This window comes from Durio zibethinus, chromosome 4, assembly GCF_047325235.1.
Source record: "Durio zibethinus cultivar Kanyao isolate XHJ-2024 chromosome 4, ASM4732523v1, whole genome shotgun sequence".
NCBI classification, from domain to species: domain Eukaryota; kingdom Viridiplantae; phylum Streptophyta; class Magnoliopsida; order Malvales; family Malvaceae; genus Durio; species Durio zibethinus.
The window spans coordinates 14,038,646-14,054,728 of NC_143165.1; the positions used below are offsets into that span (position 1 = coordinate 14,038,646).

General features: G+C 33.4%; 4 pseudogenes; 2 read left to right on the forward strand and 2 right to left on the reverse strand.

Moving 5' to 3' along the window:
* The first annotated feature begins 1,363 nt into the window (after positions 1 to 1,363).
* Positions 1,364 to 1,950, forward strand: LOC111288905 (disease resistance protein RPV1 pseudogene; annotated as a pseudogene).
* Positions 1,951 to 2,500: 550 nt separating this feature from the next.
* LOC149519230 (TMV resistance protein N-like) lies at positions 2,501 to 6,841 on the forward strand (annotated as a pseudogene).
* A 2,126-nt stretch (positions 6,842 to 8,967) lies between these two features.
* On the reverse strand, positions 8,968 to 12,342 carry LOC149519231 (uncharacterized; annotated as a pseudogene).
* Positions 12,343 to 13,027: 685 nt separating this feature from the next.
* On the reverse strand, positions 13,028 to 14,943 carry LOC111288910 (putative ubiquitin-conjugating enzyme E2 38; annotated as a pseudogene).
* Between the last annotated feature and the right edge of the window lie 1,140 nt (positions 14,944 to 16,083).

Below are 16,083 nucleotides of genomic sequence, written 5' to 3' on the forward strand. Positions count from 1 at the left end.
GCTTCTTTTGTATTAAAAATTATTTTTTCAAAAAAAAAAAAAAGAAACTTAAAAAAAAATTTAGGAAAGCAACTCAAGGGTTTTGTTTCAACCAAATACTAAAGTTCTGAATATCTTTTCAACATGAACTGATTTGGTCTTCTAGTTTTGTAGTGTGTTCTTCTTCCATTTATTAAAGATCAATTATAGTCATAAAATATATGCTTTAATATGCAAGTTACCTTTCAAAGGGTGAAGGAAAGTGAACCCTCAAAACCAATTCATTGTTGGGAGGTTTTACTTTACCATAGCCATCACACCATTGCCTATTTTCTTGATGGGTTACTTATTAGTACCAATAGCCAAATTTGACAATTTTTTAATTTATATTTCATATATAGTTTAAATTAAATTTCACTTCATTTTTTGTAATTGATTGAATTATTTTCAATTTTATGTATACTAATTTAATCTTTATTTTGTATTTGATTGTCGGATATTAATTTTTAGTTACTAAATTAAAAAATCTAATATTCTATCAATAAATTACGTAATTATCAATAACTTTTAAAAAATATTAACAAAAAATCCACCCCAAAAATTAACCAAAACAAAACCTCACAACTTTAAAAAAAAAAATTTAAAAAACAAAAAATTAATAGACCCTAAAAAAAGCATTTAACAAAAATTAACGTGTGAATCTCACCTTAAAAAAAAAGGTGGGCCTCGCAATTTTTTAAAAATAAAAAGCTAATGACCTCCAAGAATAAAAAAAACAAAATCAAAAAATTATAACATGATAAAGTACGTAACATATTAAAATCTGTATATTAATATATAGATTCTCCTTCTATAATTTAATTATTCAAAATGAGATTTGATGGACATCACAAAAACAAAGCAAAACAACAATATTTGGAAACAAAAAAGAACTTGTCTTTTTTTATCATCACTTAATTTTTGCTCATAGCAATTTACCATTATTTCCAGTGGATTCTTTGTGGAAACAACATCATGATAGATGTTTGACCCAAAACACCACCACTGGGTGGAGATTTGTTTAAAAAAAGAGTTTGGAATTAACGTCAGGGGAAATTGTTAAAAAATGTTTGTTTTTCCTATTTCCCTCGGAAACTATACTCGTTGGGTGGTTGTCTGGCGCCCACTTTACGCAGAAGCTATCTTCCACGATAAACATTAGTTAACACAAGAATCAATTCCACTTCTTTCCTTTTCTTTTTTTGGCCAATTCCCCCCCCCCCCCCCCCCCCCCCGGGCTTTCCTTCGAATAATCCTGGAAAGAGAAATTGTTGACAAATGTTTTCTTCTTTCCTTGGAAATTGATCTGTTGTTCTCTTGTTTCATGTTTAGACTTGACGGTGTTTTTAGTTTCTGATAAACAGAAGCAAAAGGAACTGTCTCAAACACCAGTTTGAGACATCTTCACCTGCTCCTTATGTCGTCATCACCACCATCACTATCATCATCATCATCTTCTTCTTCTTCTTTTTCTCCTCGCCAGAAATATAATGTTTTCTTGAGTTTTAGAGGTGAAGATACCCGCACAAAATTCACTGATCATCTATATGCTGCTTTAATAAGGAATGGAATCGTCACTTTCAGGGATGATCAAGGCTTGAGGCTGGAGAAGAAATCGCATCAGAACTCTTGAAAGCAATTCAAGAATCATGGTGTTCACTAATCATTTTCTCAGAAACATATCCTTTTTCAGGTTGGTGCTTGGACGAGCTTGCCGAGATTGTTGAACAGAGAAAAAAGAGGGGACATAAAATTTTCCCAATTTTTTATGATGTGGATCCATCTGATTTGAGAAAACAAACAGGAAAAGTTGCTGAAGCCTTTGCCAAACATGAAGAGAGATACAAGGAAACTAACGACAAGATCCAAAGGTGGTGAACTGCTTTAACTAAAGTGACTAATATCAAAGGATGGCATTTTAATAACAGGTAACTCGTTCTTTTCTTGTCTAGTTTTCGTTTTTAATCACCGCAAATTTGATTTTTTTTCTTTCTTTTTTGCATTACATGTTATCTACTTAAAAAAAAATTTTTTTTAATCTTGTGTTTTATCGTAGAATTTCATTTAACTAAAGGGTAATTTCTGTTTTATGATGTTGTAACATAGCCTTCCTTCTTATTCTTGCTCTGTTTTTTTCCCAAACTCAGAATAAAATTGTTTCTTAAAGTAAAACTGATCACCATGTTTCTTGTTTTGTTTAAAATAAAAAAGATATATAAAATATGTATTAAGAATTTTTTTTACTAGGTTGCTAGTTCTGAATTACTTATATACTAACCATTTATGAAAATGAAATCATAAATGATCTCTTCTAACCTTATAGATATTTGGTAATACTTAGTTTCAGCTACTAATAAGAAACTTGAGGCTTTAAAGGCATCCTAAATTTGTTCCATAAAGGATTATTGTACCCTTATTTTTTTTTACTCTTAATTTCTTGGCTCATTTTTCGCCGAAAGTTTATTTCTCTAATTGTTTGTAGGCCTGAATCAGAATTTATTGGAGAGATTGTTACAATGATGTCAGCAAAATTATGTGAGACATATTCAGATGTTCCTGATGGGTTGGTTGGAATTAATTCACGTTTGGAAGAGTTGCATTCGAAAATTAACATTGGAAAAGAAGATGATATCCGCATTATAGGAATTTGTGGTATGGGCGGAATTGGTAAAACAACTCTTGCAAGAGTTGTTTATAAAATGTCCCCTCATTTTGAAGGTAAAAGTTTTCTTGGTGATGTTCGACTTAATTCAGAGATATATGGACTTGTTCATTTACAGAAACAACTTCTTTAGGAGATTTTGAAAGAAGATTTCAGATTTTCAGATGTTCAAGTAGGAAATGGAATCATTAGTCGTGCGCTATCGCGCAAGAAGGTTCTTGTTGTTGTTGATAATGTCGATAACCTGCAACACTTAAAATGCTTGGTTGGAAAGCGTGATTGGTTTGGTATAGGAAGCCGAATCATCATAACATCTAGAGAGGAACATTTGCTACAATTCCACGGGGTAGATGATGTGTATCAACCTACAACATTGGATTTTCATGAAGCACTTCATCTTTTCAAATTGAATGCTTTCAAGAGTGATGCTGTGCCAGGAAAAGCTTTCATTGAGCTTTCTAAATGTGTTGTGGGATATGCTGGGGGTCTTCCCTTAGCTCTTGAAGTTTTGGGATCCATGTTGTGGAATAAAGATGCTTCCCAATGGAGAAGTGCAATTGAAAGACTTAAAAATGAACTTCACAAAAATATTCACGAGAGGCTTCAAATAAGCTATGATGGATTATCAGAGACGCAGAAGAATATTTTTCTAGATATAACATGCTTCTTCAACAGGGAAAAGAAAGATTTTGTAACAAAAGTACTAGATGGTTGTGAGTTTTCAGCGGGTATTGGAATAGATGATCTCATTGATAAGTCCCTGATAAAAATTGATAAAGACAAAAATTATTTGTGGATGCATGACTTGCTACAAGAGATGGGAAGAGCAATTGTTAGAAAAAAATCTCCTAGTGAACCTGGAAAACAATGTAGATTGTGGGAGACAAAGGATGTTTATCGCATGCTAACGGAAAACACGGTAAGTCATTCGGTAAATATTACACATTTATTTGTTTATTTAGAATCTCGACTCTACCCAAAATAATAAATTAACTACCATGAAAAATTATTAAGTAGTTATATATTTTACTCTTATGACATTAAGATTCTGTAATTAGGATATATACAATCAAAATTTTGGGATTACGAATTAGTATTCTTGAATTTACAAAAGAATAAGATTACTATTGTTTATTTATTATAAAATAACACTACTTTTATTTTACCAAAATAAATAAAATAAGACTATTTAAGTGTATATTTAATTGTAGTTTTATAGTTTTTTTTTTTATGAAGTTAAAATCACAATTAGGTATTTTATTTCATATAAAAACCAAATAAATAAATAATGAAATTGGATCAAAACTCACATATAATGAAACATGCAACTTGAGACAAGGCCTCATTCGCATTATAGTTTTATAATTAAATTATAAATTTTTTTATTTAAATTTCTCATGTTAATTTAAATAAAATCAAACTAATTTCTTTTAAACTAACCATTTAAAATCTTTAGTATTATGTCCCGTTTTAGTTCATTCCTCTTATAATTGGGCTATTAATTTTATCACATCATGCATTTTGTGTCTTCTTATCCTTCACTCTTTTGATTTTTAAGCTACGGAAGCAATTGTAGGCATGGTCATCGACATTAAAGGGTGCAAAAACATACATGTATCGTTGTATATATGTACATGTATTATTACTTAATCTTGACTTATTTTTGAGCCATGGTTGCTAGATCACATATGTTATTAACATTTTTTCTTATGTGACATCCTTTCATTTTTTTTTTATTGTAGTTTTTTAATAAAGTTTGAATTATATATGTTCAAAGGTATTCTTTCAAACTTGAAGACTCATTTACTATTTAGAGAGTTGAACAACAAAAAATGAGACTCATTTAGGGACTTTGGCTCTAACATTTAAGACCTGAGCCTGATTCCAATTATATAATATATATCATTTTTTATATTTATATATTATATATAGTATATAACGAGAAGGGATTAACTAACATAAAAAAATTTATATTTTTTTAATTATTGATTTTAATAGATCTAAAAAGTAAAGTTAAATCATTTTTTCTTTTTATTTTTTTCGTCTCTTATATCTATTAAATATATTATATAATAAAATGAGAAAAAAAATCATAGGTAATCACCTAATGACTACTCAAAATTATAACATAACCAATAAGAAATTGAAAACATGTTGTTTTAACTAAAAAAGTTTGTTGGAGCTTTATTTAGATGGAACAGGCATTGAAGAACTTCCCTCTCCAATTGGACATCTCAACGGGCTTAAACGTTTGAATTTAAGTGACTGCAAAAGTCTTAGAAGTCTTCCAACCAAAATTGGAATGGAATCTCTTGAAACGTTAATTATTTCAGGCCGCTCAAATCTTAAAAGGTTTCCAGAGATCGATGGCAAAATGAAATGTTTGCTAGAGCTTTATTTAGATGGAACAGGAATTGAAGAACTTCCGTCCTCAATTGGATATCTCAGCAATCTTGTTTTGTTAAAACTGAAAGATTGCAGTAACATTGTGAGTCTCCCAAGCAGCATAAATGGGTTGAAATGTCTTAAAACTCTTAATCTCTTTGGCTGTTCGAAAGTTGAAACTTTACCAGAGAATTTGCAGTATGTAGAATTTTTGGAGGAGCTTGATTTAAGTAAAACTGCTATAAGAAAACGTTCATCCTTCATTTTTCAATTTAAAAGTCTGAAAGTTCTGTCTTTCAATGGATGCAAGGGACCACCATCGAAATTACGATTGAATTTGCCTTCTCCTTTCAATGTGTCACAAAGAGGAAGTTCGGATTTCATGGCTCTGATGTTACCTCCTTTGTTAGGTTTAAGTTCTTTGACGAAACTGAATCTAAGTTACTGCAATCTTTGGGAAGGACCTATTCCTAGTGATATTTGCTGCTTATCCTCTTTGGAAGAACTTGATCTTAGTGGTAACAATTTCATCTACCTACCTGCAACTCTTAATCGACTTTCCAAGCTTGGGTTTCTTAGATTGTCAGACTGCAGGGATCTTAGTGGTTGCCTGAGCTCCTGAGTATAGAACAAGTGATCATAGATGGTTGTGTTTCATTGGAAGTAGTTGCAGATCCAACAACAGTACGCAATTGAACAAATTGGGGATCAATTACCGGTTTTAACTGCTACAAATTGGCTGAGAAAAACAATGCATTAACAATACTAAAAAAACACCTTAAGGTTAGTATCACTCTCTCTCTGAATCTAACTCTCTAGAATTTATTGTATTAGTTGCCAAATAACAAAAGATTTTTTTCACAGTAATTGCTAATGCAAGACCATTATTCGACATTGTTATACCTGGAAGTAAAATCCCAGAATGGTTCCCCCATCAGAGGGATGAATCTTCAATAAAGATACCACTGCCTCCTAATATTCTGAATGATAGTCAGTGGATGGGAGTTGCTTTCTGCTGCATTTTCGTCTTTCGCTTCATTGATGATGATGTTTATAAGAGGGATGCAATAACGTGTAAAACAGTTATCCACGGTAGGAATATTCCAAAATTCGACTGGAGTGGCTTTACTTTGGGAGGAGAATCTAGGCAGCCTGGGTTCATTGAGGAGCACCTTTGGCTACGTTATTATTCTTGTGACAAGATATTTCCGTTTTCGTTGGAGGAAAAATGTGGTAAAATTGAGAATTCATTGAGCACAGATTGGGCAAATCAAGAATGCAATGAAATTGAGTTCTCAATCCAATCCTCTTTAGGTGTCGCATCTATCAAAGTGAATGTGTGGTGTTCGATTAGTGTATGAGAAAGATTTGGAAGAGAAGGAAGAAATGCAAGAGCAACGCAGCATTCCAACAAATTGTGCAGATCTTGACGATATCCATCAAGACATTGGTGGTGATGAAGGGTCAACCGGGAATGATGGTGTCCTTGTAAAACGAAAAGGTAGCGTCTACGAGGAGGCAGCAGGACCAAGTGATGAGAGTGATAGCCCTGAAGAAAGACCACACCCCAAGCGCCTGGAAAAAATTTTAAACTTTATAACAAGGAAGAAACATTCTGGTAAACTTATAAACCTTATATGAATCATTTCATTTATTTGCATGCTTTTCAATAAAATAAGGGGATTGCTCGATTTCTATAATTTCTTATAAATTTAATTTGCTTTAATATCTAGGTGTTTTTTCTTCAAGTTGAAGAATAATAATTATGAATTGAAATAAAATAGTTAGTACAAATTACAAAAAATGGCAAGAAAGGTGAGAAGGTGGAATCTTTTGATGTCATTTGGAGCATAATCATCTAATCTTTGCTTCAAAGAGTGTTTTACACCATTTTTTTTGTTTTAATTGGAAGAAAGAAGATTCGAATCTTGTTTTTTGATTTGGTATTTTAAAAAATAAGATCATATGTAATGTTTTTTTTTTCCCAAGGATTATATAGAAATTTCATTTTCCAAAAATCAAGTAGGCAAAGGAATTATAAATTGTGCTACGTGGTAAAAAAGAAAACATGAGATAAACTAGAAGAAAGGTATAAATTAATAAACACAACAATAAATATTAAAATATCATTTAAATGTAAACCACCCAAGTCTAGGATTTCTATTCAAGCTCAAACAATTTATTCTTTAATTTAATTTTTTTTTTTAACAAAAGATGTTGTCGCTTAGCGATAAAAGAATTAGTTATAAATGTTAAAATTTAAAATTTAGATTTGTTGGATATCACCTTTTAAAAGTAACTAATTAATGAAATAAACTTAGTTAAACATTGAGTTATTATTTGTATCTTCCTTACAGGGAGCTTAATATGGATAGACCAAGTTTCACTAACGGCTACTAAAGACTAGTAAATCTTGTTAAAACTTCTTATTGATGACAATTATTTCACCCATTGAACAATGTAGAAGTTGGATTAAGATTAGTTTGTGACAGAATTTATGAACCCTTCATCGTTTGCCAAGGCATGCAATGTTTCAGGTAAAAAGTAAGCTTCAATGTCTTCTTCAGCTCCACCATATACTGTTATCTTCCCATCATGCTTGTTCCCAACCCCACTTCGAATTGCAATTGGCCTTCCCCATCCAAAAGCAATGCTATAATAATCAAACTGAGGTGAACCACCCAAGACCAGCAGATTGTTTATACTAGTTGCTAGGCTTGCTGTCAATAGAATAAGACTTTCCTTCTATTATAAGATGATTCTCACCCCTTTCATTACATGAAAGAACGACAAAATAGAATACAAAAAAATCTCTTATAAAATCTTTAGGTTATACAAGTTCAGTCTAATGCATAATATATAAGTTTCCTCCAATTTTATATTGGTTTGTTAAATTATTTTATTTAGTTTATTCTTTAATTTTGTTCACTTGATTTTATAATAATTATTAGATCATAGAATGTTAGAATGATTTGATTTCAATTTTAATTTCTATGTAGGCATATAATTTTGAAGGCATTATCCCTCCAAAACCATTGTACCACGAAGGCAGCACGAGACTTATACAATTGTAACTAAATTTTATTTATAATTTTCAAATAAATAAATTAGTTTAAAATTAATTTTATTTGCTCCTTACTTGCTTTAGTTTTAGAGCTTTCACTTTAAATACTACTATTTATAGGATTAGGCAAGGCTGCTTTCATTGTGCTCTAACAAGCAAAGTCAATTAAGGCCTTAATTAAGGCCTATCATTTAATATTTTATGGTATTCTATAGGGTAACTTGTTCTATTCTTATTGGCATGTTTAAAAAAATAATTGATATTAACCTTAATCAATGTATTTTTAAAAATAATTACTAAATTCCAATGTAAAATAAATAAACTGCTATTATCTCTAAATTAAAACTAAATTAAAAACATGAATAATGGCCCACACCAAGGCTAACGGACTAGAATCAATTTTCATTGTTTGAATATTTAGACAATATGGCTTAATATAGTTGATTTATACCGTCATCTTTAAATGTGATATTCATTAAGTATGGCAGTTAAATTTCAATACTTTCAATCCCTTCTAAATTCTAAAACCAGATAATATGAACTGGTTATGAAAGATTCAAATTCACAACAATCTATTTTCCTCCTTTCTTTCTAAATATGCTTGATAGTATCAGAATGTTGGGATACTATCGCAGTCTAAAGCAATTTTATAGTGCAATTTCGAAACTTACTGCCACTGAACGCCTCATAACTTTAGGCTCAGCAGTTCACCTTCTTTCTATAATTAGCTCTGTTTCAATCCAACATACTAAAGGTTATTATTCTTTGTAACGCTCATAGCTCTGTTTCTATATAATTAGCTTTGTTTCATCCAAAAGAAGGGAAAAGAAAAAAAAAATGGCAAAACCTTGGCATCTCATATTAGATTTCTTTTAATCTGATGCAAATAAGATGTTGCTGACAAAATATATGTAAAGGCATTTCTTCTCTGTCTGACAATATTCCATCATGGAATGTGTCTGTGGGAGAGGGTTTATCTGCCAAAGATAGAGAAAGGCTTAGAATACATAACTGTTTATAGTACATATTCTCAGAAAACTTGCATAACAACAGACCAATTTACAGAATTATTTCAGAATAGAACTTGGGATGGAAACATCTCCATGGTAAGAAGTAGTAACATAAGGAGGCACTAGGTGCTGGATTTTAATGGCAATTGCTCTTCTGAAGCCACTGGAAGGTCCTCATATATCACTGATTCTTGGTATCTCTTTGGAAGGAAACAACGACCACCAAAGCGTTGTTGCAAGTGTATAATTGCAGCAAAGAACAGGCCCAACACAAGAATAATGATGTTCCAAGCAGTTGAGTAATAATCTGCAGCAGGATCTGCATAAATGTATGAGTCATCTACATCAACATAATTGTGTGCCCTGTAGAGATCATATCCGTGGGGTACCAGGCGAACAAGGGTGATTCCAATGTAAAAGAAGCGAGAAAGAGCCTGTTCTTTTGTGTTCTGGAACATGTTGAAGAGGATTTGGGGGAAAAGAAAGGCATCAAGGATCAAACCTGCATAAGCTCTTGAACCCCCCAAAACGATATGCTCTATGTAGTATGAAAAATGGATTCCGGTTCCAACTAGATTCTTCCTCCATTTCACGAAGAAGGAGATTATGGCTCCAGCTATGTACACTGGAAAACACAAGTTGAGCCCCCTCTTCTCTGCAACCCACAAGGCCTTTTTCTTTTCATCAGAGCATCTAGCAGTCCATGAAAGCATCAGAAGACGAATTTGCAGCAGAAAAGCCACCATCGTGACAACCCTAATGATCACCTCGTTCATTTCTAGCCATGTTCCATCTCTATTCCAAACAGATCTTTCACTATCTTGAGCGAACATTGCTTCAAGATTTAGAACCAAAGGGATCAAGTGTCCCAGGGCTAGAATAACAAGCATGAGAAGTGAAATGAAAGGACAAAAGCCAGGGTGCTTCCTCACATGAAAGATTTGAAGTACTACAAAGATAGTTGCAAGAGTCTTGGATATGACAGACATGATCACCTCGAAATCCATTCTCCAAATTGATTCCACTGCCCAACTTCGATAATAAGCTCTTCCTGAAAAGTTCATAGGTTCAAAGTAAAGATGATCAGTTGTTTCACGCATGCTCTTAATGCTTCCCTTGATTTTACTTCGTTTCCTGTCTGAGTTCAAGGGAGGAAAATGAATATCCACAAGGATCTCGCAGTCCATTGAATGACTTACTGCTGCTTTGTTTTCTAACCTGAGTTCTCTGCAGCCCACCATGCACAGATTACCTGTTTCAGCATCATAAAACCCTTCAGCAGAAATTTGGATTTCCTGATATCCATTTGAAGATTGGTTAAATGGACGATTAAGGCTAGAACTCGGTTCCAAACTAGGTAGTTTGATGCTCATTTTGTAGCTGATATTAAGCGAGCTACGACTGGTATCTGATTCAACACCAGGATTTATAGGCCTTGAGCTTGAGGATGGTATTAGAAATGGAAATCTCTGATAAGGCTGATCACCCACTGCAAGTGGATTTGAATAACCCCGTCCTATTTGTCCTTTGGAATCTCTGATTGAGATATGAAAACCCAGGTCTCCAGAATAGCCATCTGGGTATTTTCCCAGGCTACTTTTCCTAGTAGGATTCTTTCTTGGGCATGACTTTTTCACTTTGTCCATTTCCATGTACTCATACTTCAAACCTTGAAGTTGAATTCCCCCCCTACCACGGTAAGTATTTCGGAACACGAACCTATCAAAGAAACCAGATTCATTCCTTGGCTTTTCACTCCAAATTTCACCTACAACAGTACTTGTGTTTCTGATAGACAAGATTGCTGGGAATCTCAAGCTCAACCTTGTTGTGCAGTCTCCAATATGAGACTTCTCCAATGAGCTTGATGCATCATAGATTCTGCAAGCAACAATACAAAGCCGATTCTTCTTTGCATCCCAAGATCCTTCCCCAACTAATGATGTGCTGAAATTGAAAGAGCTATAGTACCTCATATGGCTATTGTTAGGAAATTCTATTAAAAACCTCAAGCTTAGCTTATCCTCCGAGCACTGAATCATACTCAAAGACATGACCCAAGGCAAATATCCAATAACATTACCAAATGGATTGCAACTCTTTGAAGAATCACAACCACTTGCATACTCCAATTCAAAAACATTGCCTCGACCTAAAAACGTGTTACAAATAGTTCGACTCCGCGATAAGCTGAGGGTTGACTCCACTGGAATATCAGTTCCCCCAGGACATCCTTCACTAAATTGTTTTGAAACCTTGGTGTAATTGTAACTTACTTGAGGAAACATCATCAGGGAAATTTGCTCAAAGTAATTTGGTTCAGCAACAGGATACTAGCTATCCATGGTTCCAGTGACTAAAGTATTGATAGTACTTGAACTCTTAATGTTGTTGAACTTTAGAACAGCTGCAAGATGAAGCAGCTTACCTTCTTTAGAGTATGTATAGCTTGATCCCACCATGCATAGCTTCCCGGTAGTTCTAGACCAGAAGCCATGAAAATCGAAGTCCAGAACTCCACGATTACTTGAATCACCTGAATATGAATAGAATGACAAACCATAGGAGAAACTTTGTTCGTAGTTATAGGAGCTTTGAAAGATCAGGTTTCCTTCCATCTTGAAGACATCCTCATCATCAGTTGTATATACATGATCAGTTTCGAAAACAAGAGCATTCGATTCAGATGAATAATACCGATATGAGCTAGGATTCAAGACTTTATCCCCACCATAGTAGTAACCATTTTGACGTCCAGGAAATGGGAAGATATTGAACACCTCATCAGCTGGTTTTGATTCATGAACAACTGAATCACAGTGATGACCATAACTAAATTGAGTAGCGGTGCCAGATACAATATTCAAGTAGAAGAAAGAGGAGAGAAAAAACAGCAATGAAACATGAAAAAAGGAAAGTTTTGATGAAGTAGAGAATATGGAACAATGATCCATAACTATAGGCTTGAATTTCTTCAGACAACAGGATTGGGAGGAAGAACTTATAGGAAACATTGAAAAGAGGTGAAAATATACAGCTCTATCTCTCACTGAGCTAAGGTGAACTAGGCAAAGCTGGTGGACCTTCAAGGAAATTTCCTGGTGCACGAGCTTTGTAGAAAACTTGCATCTTTGACTTGACTGAAAATCATCTCTACTAACTCTTCTTATTCTCGACTGGGACCAATGACGTGATAATAACATGCTTAATTCATAATATATCTTTGAAAATCGATTTTTTTTTGGACTTCGGTTTCGGTTTGAATATTTTAAATATTTTTATTTTATAATTCGAAAATCGATACGAATTGAATCGAAATATTTAATATTAAAGAATAAAAAAAACTAAGTTTTGACCCAGTTTGGGTTTAGGAGACGTTTCTTGGCAGGTCCTACAGCTGACTTGACTTAAACTAGAGCCAGTCATTTATTTTTAGATAGCTGAAGCTGTCAACCATGCTTTCAGTGTATATAAACCACAATTTACTCTAATTTCATTCAGAGAAATAAACCCTGTTGTCCCTCATTCGCCAAACATATGAAGGAAAGGAAAGGTCAAATAACAACTGTCAGAGAAGACATTCCAGAGAAGCAAATGCGGAACATTTTCTGTCATCGTTTTAGTTATCAAGAAGATCATTAAAAAAGCAAAATTTAAAAAAAAAAAAAAAAAAGAGCCATTGGAGAAAGTAGCAAAAATTTCCAACTTACAATGTTGAAATTATATACATCCATATACAATGCTGAAACTATATATAAGCGTCCTATGAACCAAAGCATCTTGATAAGAAAAAAAAAACTACTTTACATATTTATAAATTAAACCATTTTAATCGAAGTTTCAAAATTTTAATTTAAAAAAGGAGTTCATATAGCAGACTTGAACGTATTATCAACTCGGTTATTTTGACATTTGAGGAGAATAAGAAATTTCTCACAATCATTGATTTCAAGTATTGTAAATTCTTTCACGAGCATATTTACACATCCAGCCATAGAGTCATTAAATTTCTGTGAGCAGCTTCCTCACCTTCATCGATGTCTTGAACACCACCTTTTACCATGCAACCTACCTGAGCACCATCCATATATGCTTTACATGCCACAAGAATATCATCAGCACGCCTGTAGAAATGGCCCACAACAAAGTCCTCAAAATGCTGCAGCCAAACATGATTTTTTTTAGAATTTTAAGCCAAAGAGAAGCAATGGTAATTATACATTCTAACTCGCATTGTGGAACAAAATTTTCATATATTATCATCAATATCAATATCTTAGTGCAAGTGATTAGTACCACATTGAATAGATCATTGTCTTCACTGACAAGATAAATGTATCCTCACTGTAATACCGGGGCAATAATTCACCTTTTGATGTGCCATTATGATGTGCCAAACCAGGCTCGTTAAATTAGGGATTCTGATTCAAGATTAGAGCCTAAATACATACCAGAACTTGGAGCATGGTTGACATACCAGGTATCCACTTCTCATTCTTATAACCAGACCAAATGTTAAGAAGACTAAGAAATACTTTGCCACAACTATACAAATTTGGATTGAGCAGAAGTCCACCAGAATAGATAGTATACATGCTGAAACAAGCAATTTCCTAGTCATCAAACCAAACATGTATACCAAAAGATATAATCATAAAAGATGCAAGATAATATTTCAAATTCATAACCCTCAATTACAAACTGGTGGTACTTGAGGATGGCTAGCAGGGAAGAAAACATCAAAGAAAAAGAGACCATCATGGTAGGGAGTGCCCTCTGCTCCTATAATTACAGCCCTTAAGAGATCCATTCTTGATTCGTAAACCCTAACAAAAATAGTATCTGTTAAGACAAAAAAAAATGAGATAAACTAAGAAGCAATATTATTTATATATTTAATCGGCAAAAGAGGAAATTGTTGCAATCACAGTGGAAGATCTCAGCTGTTAATATTGCATCCAAAACTTAGTGTGCATTTTGAGTCACAATTCAAGTTTGTTTGCAGTATTCACTAAACAACGGTTTTATTGAAATGCGATTGATAAAAGAAAGAAAGAGTTATCAAATGAAAATTCTCTTGGAGTAGGATATAATGCTTAAAACTCACCGGTAAATCTTTCTCAAGTATTTTCTATTCCTCCTGAATCTTCTTTGATGGCTGTCACAAACAGAATTTAATAAAGACCAATTTTATTGGTTGAAAATTAGGAATATCACAACAAAGAAAAGGAAGAGCGTAATATCTTGAAAAGCTAGTCACCTGCTTTGTTGAAGCATCAGTTGAAGCATAGTGATGGTCCGAAAAATCTTCAACAGTATCAAACTATTTAAATAGTTGGAACTTACTGAGGATATCTTCTTCATTTACATTTCTCTGATTTCTGATGTCTGCCACTTCTTAAGGAGTTACATACGTGGCATCAACTGGATCGGAAAAACTTGAATAGATATTATGCTTATAGAAACTATATTTCGGCTTCATAGGTGGTAGCCACCAAGACATGGATGGTTCCGCATCCACAGTGTGATTTAGTTGTGCATCTACATTCATAGGAAAATTTGAATGCAACAAACTACTAGCACCAATTTGGCTCTGTATAGCAGACTTAAAATGATACCAAAAAGCTGGAGCTACTGCATGAGGGAGCATCAACAGTCGATGAAATGTTTCCATAAGAAGTTTTCTTTTTACTCTCTGAAAAATCTGCAAACCAAGGGATGGATGCCTCTACGCCAGCAGGAATATCAACATTATCAAAATGTGCTTGCAACATGGAAAGGTAATAGTTACCAAAATAACTCATCATTGTAAGCCAAATCACAATCCAGGTTAAATATATTATTTGATCCTTGGGTAGAATTCTTAGAAGGTTCAACCTTGTTTATTTAACTAAGAGATTTAGTCACAAAGCCCTGTATAGAAAACGGGGAAAAATAAACAACCAAATTATATGTCCACTTGTGCATTAAATTTGATGCTGGGCACTATAAACAGAAATCACTACAAAAACACTTCAATCTCTCAGATTCTTCTGATTGAACAGCACCATAAACAACCAGAGCTATTTTTTACAGCCTTCCCTTTTTTTCGTTACATCAACTCTCTCATCAAGGATCATTATATCAGTCGAATCTTCATATTTATCAACATCAATTACTTCATGAATAACAACCTGCCAATACATGAAACATAAATTGTCTCTATTTTTAACAAGGCACGCCTATTGCAAGGACAAATAGTAAATGAAAGTTGGTTTTGGTTCATGGATGAATATGAGTTCAAGTGAGAACACATGCTCATTTATCACCGACTTCTTTACCAAGCACGCCTACTGCATGGACGAATAGTCTGGTTATTTTAAAACCCTGCAGCCGGGGCCAAAGGAAGGACCCATTTTTGCAAACTGTTCATTAGGGCACTTCCAAGCAATTGTTCCCTAACAAATAAGGGCAGAGGACACTTAACTGTCGCCACAGTTGCCACAACAACTACTGCCTTCTATTATTACTTCAAAGACCAAATTTCAAAAAAAAAAAAAAAACAATAAATTTGGCGACTTTAAAGCAACATGATTGTAAGAACCTAGTCACAAGTCCCAACGTACAGTAATTACTGAACTCCTAAGTTTTCAATATGAAAATCCAAAATTTAACTCCTTTAAGCCCTAATAAAAAAATACTGATTATGATCCAAGCAAAAAAAAAAAAAAATCAATAAAACTCCAAAATGAATCGATCAATTAAAATTCCAATAACAAAAGTAATAGCCAAAGCAATCACTTTATTTATTCGAATTCAACATTCAAAGATGTGATATTTCTATAAAAAAGAAGTTAAATGAACAAAAGAATGAGGAAGGAAAATTTTGAAAATAAAAATTCAAGCAATGGCAGGCCAATGGGCTGTGTCAGTCTTTGGGTCTATGCAGGGTATACTAGACTTAG